The sequence below is a fragment of the Hippoglossus hippoglossus genome, chromosome 5 (assembly GCF_009819705.1).
Source record: "Hippoglossus hippoglossus isolate fHipHip1 chromosome 5, fHipHip1.pri, whole genome shotgun sequence".
Classification (NCBI taxonomy): domain Eukaryota; kingdom Metazoa; phylum Chordata; class Actinopteri; order Pleuronectiformes; family Pleuronectidae; genus Hippoglossus; species Hippoglossus hippoglossus.
In genome coordinates, this window is record NC_047155.1 from 29,125,628 (window position 1) to 29,135,308 (window position 9,681).

The window sequence follows — 9,681 nt, forward strand, 5'->3', positions numbered from 1 at the left end:
GTACAGTTTGCCATTCACCAATTCACACACACATTCATGCAGTGCATCTATACGCAGCACTTTTTCTAAGAGGGGCCATTCGGACTTCAGTATCTCGCGCAAGAACACTTTGGCATGCAGATGTGGAAGACTGGGATCGACCTTCTGACCTTCTGGTTCACTGCTCTAGCCCTCAGCCACAGCTGAATGGTAGAGCAGGGGTAGCGATTCTCTGCACAGACGCATTCACAACAGCACAACAAATCCTCTACATTATTCAGGTGAGAGGTGGAGCAGCCAGTTGCAGCGGGTAGAGACAGGAAGTGACGTATTAACTTGACAACACACGGACACAGACGTATGCTCTTATCCCCACAAACTCTCTTGATATGCTCGTCTGTGTCATCAACCCCCCCACTTGCTCGCAGTGAATCCAGCAGGGGATCCCCTGCTGTGTTCACATATTGACTTCTCTTGGATTCCTACGGACATTATACCAGGAGGTCAGGCGGATAAAGTCCACAGAAACTGCAGAGTGTCTAACTCGGAAAGAGAGAGAGAGAGAGACTTAAAGGACCTCAGGAGTCCCTGAGGCAGACAGTCCACGACAAATTTGATCTAAAAGAAGAATTTCCTGGTCTCCTTTAAGTTTTTAAGTCATGGTTATAATTTCAAATTTGTCCTGGATGTTGTTCTCGTCTTGTTTTCCTGGTTCAGTGTGGTGCAACTCATTAATGAAAAAGTAAACACCCACTCCAAATGCTCTGCCCACCATGGGCCCTATCACAGGGATCCACCACCAGCAACATCCAGCTCTGCAGTAGGGACACCTACACATAAATAATTATGAGAAAACACAAATTAACTGTGTAGTTATGACCACGGCTTCCTGCATGAATTAAACCATTACATTCTCCTGCCTTATTTGGGTCCTCCACCACTGAGCAGGTTGACTTAACCTGCGACAAAACTGTAGTTACTCTATGGCTCTGAGCTTTGTCTAGTTAAGAAACTACTGAAGTGACGTCTAACATCAGACACATTTTTCACGGAAAGCTTGGATTGCACACTGGGTGCATGGAGTAAAAAGGTTTGCCATTGAGGGTTAATTCATGTCAGATGGGTGGATGGTAGAGAGGTGAAAGATATCCATGTTAACAGCTGTCAACAACTTGTGAGCATTCAAATTATGAGACAACTGACTCATTCATCTAAGGGTTCGAAATTACTATTTTTAGTGCTTCAAGCTACAAAAAGGGCCACTTGAGGGACTTGAAGGCTTCTCCAACACGTGGTGATGTGTCTGCAATGAAGGTACGATCAACACCTTAGTTTTGTCAGTGATTAGAAAACACCTACAAAAGGTCTGGAGCACAGAGCTTAATAACGAGCTCGAGACATAAAAAAATACACACACAAACTGTGTGGCTTCCAAATTCTTAGTTCCCTCCCCCAGTCACTGGTGACTCCCCTATAAAGACAAATCATCACCTGCCTATGCCCACAAGTGCACAGGTGGGGACACATTCACACAGCTTGCCACACACATACACACTACACAACAATATCCACATTGGCTACAACACTAAGTGTGAGCAATATAACACTTTAACCCTCAAATCTGAGTTTACAGGATATATTCAACATTTTGGGGAATCCAGCTTTTCATTTTTTTTTTGCTTTCAGATAGGTGAGATGATTGATATTTCCTCTGGACAGAGTTTCTAGACTTTTTGCTACAATAAGCCACCATGCAAACCTGAGAGTACTAAGATCCACCTATCTGCACCTCTTAACAGCATTAAGTATCCCCAAAATGTCAAACTACTCTTTTATTTAAAGAGTATAGAAGACTTTGGCTGACACTAGGCACCCAAGTTGGTTTGGTTTTCAGACACTTGTACTCAGTAGGTAATTTGTAGGTGGATGAGGTGGGAATCCCATCCCCTTATGACCAAAAAGCTAAAATCATATATATTTATTCAATTTTCTCTCTGATAATAACTGCAACAGAGCTCAGCATATACCAAAAATTCCTAAACTCTCTCTTTATGTCACAGATAATACTAGGGAACGTTTTTTGTTTCTACATCATTAAATTTACCTGAACACATCCATGCCTCAGCCAGCCACAGCAGTGAAGAGCCGTGGGCCAAGGTCTCGAGCTGGGTTGATGGGATAAGTAGTTCAGACCCATGGACGCTGCAATGGCCATGATGACCATGCCCACAGGTTCCATGCCTTTTGGAGCACCCCTGTTCTTCCTGCCAGTGATGCCAGGATTGCACAGGATCAGATCTCTTTACTCTAGTTTCAGTCTGTATAAAGCCATGTCACTATATAGCCCCATAAAAAACGAGATGATCAATACTCTGAAGGTTAACTATTAAAGTTTCTGAGGGTGTTTCCTATTTATTTTACATCTGTAATGCTGGTTAACATGCAGAATCATGGCTTTAAAAAAAATATATATAGAATCAGATGGGAAGCAGACTGAATTTACCTAAAATGTATATGATCAACAAAAAAAAGAAATAAAACACACAATTAGACCTTTATTATCCTAGCTGCCTTCACAAATACACTAACTATCGCATGCACATCTCACCTCACAGTCATCCATAACAGTCATTCTCAGCATCGGAGCAGAATTGATCATTCAGCAAACAACTCATGTCCATTTATGCTTACATTCATTCATGACTGCACAAAATGCACGCTCACAGATTATGTCAAGACATACAGGCTCAAATGTATCTCTGTGTGCTCTAGTCGCTTCTACATACCTTAGTAAGACCCATGTTGGAAAAATACTGCTCTCCCAATGACATCAATAATTCCATAAAAAGAGGAAAAAACCCTCAAAAGCTAATATCAGATTCAAAAACATGCTTTGCTCTGATGTCATCAGGCAGTTTGTGTAAAGTGTGTTAAGTATTATCATTCATGTGGATATAGTAGCTATATTATCAGCAGAAATAAAATATCAATTATATGTCCTCAGCCTCTACCTGATCCTAAAACCCACTTAGGACACAGATGTTCAGCAGGATAAGGTGCAAAGATGTTGGCTGTGGCATTGGCACCAGTAACAGCAAATACTCCATTGGTATATGCCATCAGCTGAGGAAAAGAAAATACAAGAAACTGTTTATTCCTATTATTAACTAACAAGCTGTTCTGTGTTAGCATCATTAACAAGATTGATGTGATCATTAATCACACATAAAAAAGGGGTATTCAAATATCAGGAAAATTTAGAAGCTGGATTACTAGATTAGTTGGATTATGACCCGATCGTCCTGCTTTCTGAGACAGTTCTCTCATAGTAATGACGTTTACACATTGACCCATAGACGACACAGGCTCCAGCGAAAGCACCCAGGAATTGTGCCACCACATACACAAGAATCTTCTTCAGTGGCATCTTACTCATGATCGCCATGGCCAATGGGACTGCAAGGTTCACGTGGGCTCCGACAACAAAGCAACAAAGCAGATGAGCAAGAGCAACAAAAAGCTTTACATACAATCTTTTCTTTCATGCAGTGGTCCTCAACAAAACCTCAAGATGGAACTTTATTTGTACAAGGTTAAAAAGTGCAACACAAAAAAATCCATTGCAAAAAGATGAATGACCTAAAGTAAAAGGTATTCAATTCAGTTCAATTTTAAGGGCCAGATCATAACATAATAGGGTCAATACCCTAAAATGTATAGAGAAACCCAACAGTTCCCACAATTAGCAGCACTTTGGCGACTGTTGAGAGAAAAAACTCCCTCATTAACTGGGAGAAACTTCTAGCAGAACCAGACTCCAGTGTGAGCGGCCATCTTCCTTGACAGGTTGGGGTGAGCGGAGAAAATGGGGAAGAGACCAGGAACAACTGTGTAACCATCACATTGGAGCTCTGTCAGACTGGTTGTTATAATGAAAATAATAATCTTCAATTGTACCTCGGCTACAGGTTTGTATGGCAGTGCTATGAAAGCCATGTGGCCTGCTCAGTAGATCAGACATCATTACCTGTATGCCATTTTTTAAACTAAACTAAATACCTACTCTTATAAGCAGCAGAGTAAAAAGCTTTCCTATTTAAGAAGTACCAAAAATCTGGTTGCAATAAAAGTAAGATAAGAGGAATAAAGGAGTTAAAACAACACAGTTGTACCAGAATTACAAATCGCATGCAGTGATTTAAAGGTAGGTAGTGAGTTGGCAAGCCTAAAGTCGTCAGGCAGGGAGCTCCAGAGCCTTGGGGCCCTGACGGAGAAAGCCAGGTCACCTTGAGTAGCCAGCTTTGACCTAGGGACAGCTAACAAGGACAGGATGGCCGATCTCAGGTCTGGGATCAAGACCTGCAAAATGTATGTAGGGGCCAGCCCATGTTGACTTTTGAAAGTTATTAAAATAATCTTAAAATCAACCCTGGACTGATCAGGACTGAAGATTGTTATTGCTGTTTTGTTTGAATTTAACTCAAGGAAGTTAAGTGACCATTCCTTAATGGCAGTTAGGCACTCTGTTAGAACACTCACACGGCTGACATTGTCTGGCTGAAAAGACAAGTATATTTGGGTGACATCGGGATAGGAATGTGATGATATCCCATTAAAATGGCTGATGATATTTCCTAATGGGAGCATGTATAGCGAAAATAGGATGGGACCAAGAATAGAACCTTGTGGCACCCCGCACATCAGTGGAGCCAAAGATGAGATATTATTTCCAATTGAATTACAACTCTCGTTGCTCATGCTCATTCGTTCAAGACTCTTAGGACAAAGGGCACTGGGTTTGTGTGCCGTCAGAGCCTGTTTTCCAATGTTCTGCATTTTCTTTAAGAGGCTTGTATGGACACATTCCAGCCAGTTGTTTCCGGCTGTGGTGGCAGTGTGGGGTCATTTGTTTAACACTCTGGGATCTTGGCTGCGACCTAACTGTGGTAACTCTACTGGGGATATCAGCCATGCGTCCATTGTTAATCTCCCCATCCTGTTCAAAGACACTGCCCACAACAACGAACCAGACCTGTGTGTCCGAATTGTATCCGACATAATCTGCCTGAATCTGCTTAAGGCATACTTAGACTGCAGGTCATTAGAGTGATGATGTGTCAAACTATTTCTTTCAGCACTTTTTATAACATCAGACACCACAGCATTTCAACAATCTCTTATTTCTGATTCTAAATATACTTTATATACAATATATCTCCAGCCCTCACACACTTTTACACAAAAAATCAATCCATTAGAGACCAGGGTAATCAAATAGAAGCTACAATCATTTACTCTCCGATTAAAACCTCAGTTTACGATTAGTATTAGTTAATTAAAAAAAAAGGAACATCTTCACAGCATTGTATCAGTAAATGTCCATTATTACTTTCAGTATTTTAGCTGTTCCTGGGACTGCACTTTTCTGGACAGAGGCTTCAGATGTTGTACGTGGGATCTGCAGGGGCAACTCATCGCCCAGGACACATTGCTGAATATGGTCTGAGCAATTGGATCTCACGTAGCAGTAATGAGAAAATATCATAAATTCAATTGGCAACTGTTTATTATTGGAAGGGCAACAGCTGCTTAACTTTAGCTCAACTTTCCTGTGGGATCAATAAAAAGAGAACAAAGAAGCCTCACTCTTTAGCAATTTCCACCATCAGCTCCAAGAAAAAAACTAAAAAGTAGTTCTTAAATAACTACCTTAGTTACAATACAAAAGTATTTACAGAAAAAAAATGACAAGTGAGCCATCTCAATTCCTTCTGATCTCTGTTGAGTGTTGCCCTTCATGAGGGACAGCTGTTTGTTTTGCCTCATCTGCAGTTTTTCTTTACTCTTGTTGAGGCGTGAGAACAGAGGATGTCGCACCTTGTTAAGCCCTTTGAAACAAATAATTTGTGAATGTGGGCTATACCGATAAAATGTGATTAATTTGATTGATTTCTGACTAAATGAAAAATGAATACAGATGAAGGACAACAGCTGTGTTTGTGAGATCTTACCTTTTTAAGAATTTCTCTTTCCAATCTTATAAATTAGAGAGCTGCTCTAAAGTTTCTTAAGATCCTGATGTGCATGACAGATGCAAGGAAATGTGGTGGTGAATCTTCTGGACCTATTCCAGCAGAAGTCCATCTTAAACAGCATGGATGCAGAGTGACCTTGACCCTGTCCAATGATGGAGTGTCAGAGCAGAACATGTCCATGACTGAAAGCAAGCATGTTGCTCTCACTAAGATTTACATTATCCTCAAATGTAATAATTTTCGTTATCATTGATTAATTATTCAGGCCATAACAATGTCTTTAACCCTTTGATACACAAGCTATGCAAACCCCTTCTAATGCACAACACAGGTCTAAAATGACCCATATTCATTTCCTATGTCATTTAATGTATGGCTGAGTGTTTCTTTGCTATATCTTTTGAAATCAATTTATTGTATTCATTAAATATCTAGTTTTTGATGACTGCAAATCATTATTTGCATTCTTCCTTCTTCCTTTATGAACAAGTTTTTTGAATTACTACATCAAGTATACATGGGTCAAAAATGACCCATGTATGCAAGTGTGATTTAATAAAAAGTAAAGACACACTATTATTAGTGGTGCACCGATGTATCGGCCGTATATCGGTAGCGGCCGATATTCGCCTCGTTTACTGCTATCGGCGTATCGGTAATAAACTTGACTTTCACCGATAACATTGGCCGATGTTCATTGGTATGTTTTCTGCAGCCTGCCAATCTGGCATCCAGATTATGGTACACTGACGCCGGGTTTACACCGGGCGCTGAAGCGCCGCGCCGCGCAGCGCAGCGCCAAGGAAAGCCAGGCGCCTCCCATCCCCCCCCCCCCTGTTAAACCTTTGTGCGGTTCACATGGGCTGCGATGCGCCGCGCCGCGCCAGCGCCCTTCACCGATGGTTTCGGCGTGCGAGCGAGCGTATCGCGCCAGGAAACAGACTGAAAAATGATTTTAAACGATATAAATGACATATGTTATATGATATAAATGATCAAATATGCATCCCATACTTTGTATTCCCCTTCTGTTGTCCTGGAGTTTTAATTTTCCCAATTTTCCCAATCACATAATTAAATGTCCCCCTCTGCCCATCCACTACAGCCACACAAGCAGTCATATAGATAAAAAGAGAGAGGGGGGGGGGGCTAAAGGCTTGCTTGGAGAATACGTCATTTACCCCCGACACCCGACATTGAACGGGTTACATACAACAACAAGCGGAGAATCGCGGGCTGACCGGCGCGGAGAAATGCGGGTCCGGTGTGCACATGCGCAACAGGTACTACATACAAACAGCAGAGACAATGTCGGCAGCTGTGTGGGATTTCTTCACTGTCTCAGAGAAAGATCGCCGTTTAGCAATTTGCAAGACATGTTCAGCCGACATTTCAAGAGGGGGTAATACCACCAAGGATTTCAACATGGCATCTAAAGTTACACTTGTCACTTTTTCTGTTTTTCATATTATTCAAGTAATAAACAAATATCGGTATCGGTATCGGCTATCGGCTAGATTGTTGTTTTAAATATCGGTATCGGTATCGGCCAAGAATTTCCATATCGGTGCATCCCTAACTATTATAATAATTTTGCTAAAATAATATGTTTTGCATTGATTGAACAATAATACATTTAATATTTTAAATATGCTTATTTGTCACTTTGTCCTACCTAAAATACACACCACTTACAAACGATAACACTGATAATGAACTGTAATGTATATGTAGTCTTACTGTAGTGAACTGAAGTGAACTCTGGTGAATGTGACCAAAAAAATAATGAAACGTGATTAAATCAAATCTCATGGGCTCAGCACAAAATGCCATATCAGTGCTTACATGCCTTACAAATGACAACTACATGTTTGTGCTCCTTGCACACAGGCCTGTCTTGTCTTTGGCAGCTGGGCAGATGTTACACCCTGTTCCTCTTTACTTGGCCCTCCTGTCTGATGTCCTCATGTGGCTGGGTGGTGGCTGCATTTAGTTTTTTTTATCCCATATCTGACCCATTGCCTCTGTAACATGCTATTGGAGGTGGGGCATGCCCTCCATGCACCTCTTCATATGTGGCTTGACAAGTTCTTTGCACAGCTCCTTCATGAATAGCCGCCGTACATTGGTCATACCACCCATGTATTCAGGGTTTTGTGCAGCGAAGTTAGTGTAGGCATTGAGGGAGGCAACATCCAGCACATTGTACCAGGGCACCATGGGCCACCTCCGTGTTCTTCACTTACATGATTAGGTGCTAACTATCTGATCCATTGTGTCCACTCCTCCTTTTGTTTTGTTATAGTACTGGATCATTTCTAGTTTCTTCTTTACACTGTTGTCATTCACTGCTTTGTCGTCATGCATGGTGCTCAGGAGGACAGCAGCCTTTCCCTTCTTCGGCACATAGCTCACCATGTTCATGTTGCCATTGAATCCAAATTCTGAGCTATGCAACTCCCTCGATTTGGATCAGTCAATCAGTCCATTGAGTATATACTGTTTTATTTTGTTGATCTAGCTAAGGTTAGCTAGCTAAAAAAATTATATGTCAAAAGCTAGCTATTGTAACTAGTAATGAATGTCAAGATATCTTTAACAAAATGAACAAATATAATGTACAGGTTCTTTTAAAAAGATATCAACTATTTTCTAAGGTAAAACAATTGTAAAATAATACTAACATGCATCAGATGTGCAAAAGCAGCTGTGTGAAATGAATGGTAGGTGTTCCATAGTGGATACATACTGTATGGATCATTTTTGACCCAATGCGTGTAAAGTAGATGTAGAAATACAAAACTTACATTTGTTTACAAAGTAAGAAAGGAAAAATTAAAATAATGATTTGTGCTATTCAAAAACAAGATATTTTCATGCATATCTGGACTATCAAATGATAAAATACATTTATCTCAAATATATAGCAAAGAAACTTTTTGACCCATGTTGTGCATTTTTGACCCATGTAGTGATACAGAAAGGATTTTTATTCAAAAAGTAAGAAAATAAAAAATTAGATAAGTATTTGTGATGATCAAAAACAAGTTAATTGAGGAATACCTGAAATACTGAGTGACAAAATAAATTTACTGCAAAGATATAGAAAATAAAAACTGAGTCAGGTCACTTTTGACCCATGGGTTAAATGCCAGTGTGGGATTCGAAAATATATCTTGTTTATCTTCCAAATATCAAATCATCACATCTGAGAGGTTTTACTCAACAAAGTTTTGGTATTTTACTTTAAAAAAAAAAAAACCTGACCAATAATATCAGTGGGGTGTTTCCTCTATCAACAGAAATTCCTTTACTACTTTACTAAGACCACTACTGATACTTGTATACAGCAAGATGTTTGAAAACCATTTTCTGCAACCCGTCCATCATCTAAGAAACACTCCATAAATACCATAACCCCACCTTCCTCTGAGCTCACTAACACTTAATCTTAACACTTAAACACTCCATTTAACAGGAAATGGATTTAGCTCATCTGGGTGCCTACCTGGCATATGGTTCTTAAAGGGATAGTTCACAGAAAAATTTAAATTAATTTATCATCTACTCATCACACGACCAAATGAGGGGCGGGTGAAGTGTTTGAGTCCACAAAACACTTCTGGAGTTTAAGGGGTAAACTTCAACGGCAACATACACTTCAGAC

At 40.3% G+C, this 9,681-nt stretch overlaps 1 pseudogene; it reads right to left on the bottom strand.

The window, feature by feature from the left end:
- Nucleotides 1-631: 631 nt before the first annotated feature.
- LOC117761306 lies at nucleotides 632-8,234 on the bottom strand (annotated as a pseudogene).
- Nucleotides 8,235-9,681: the final 1,447 nt, after the last annotated feature.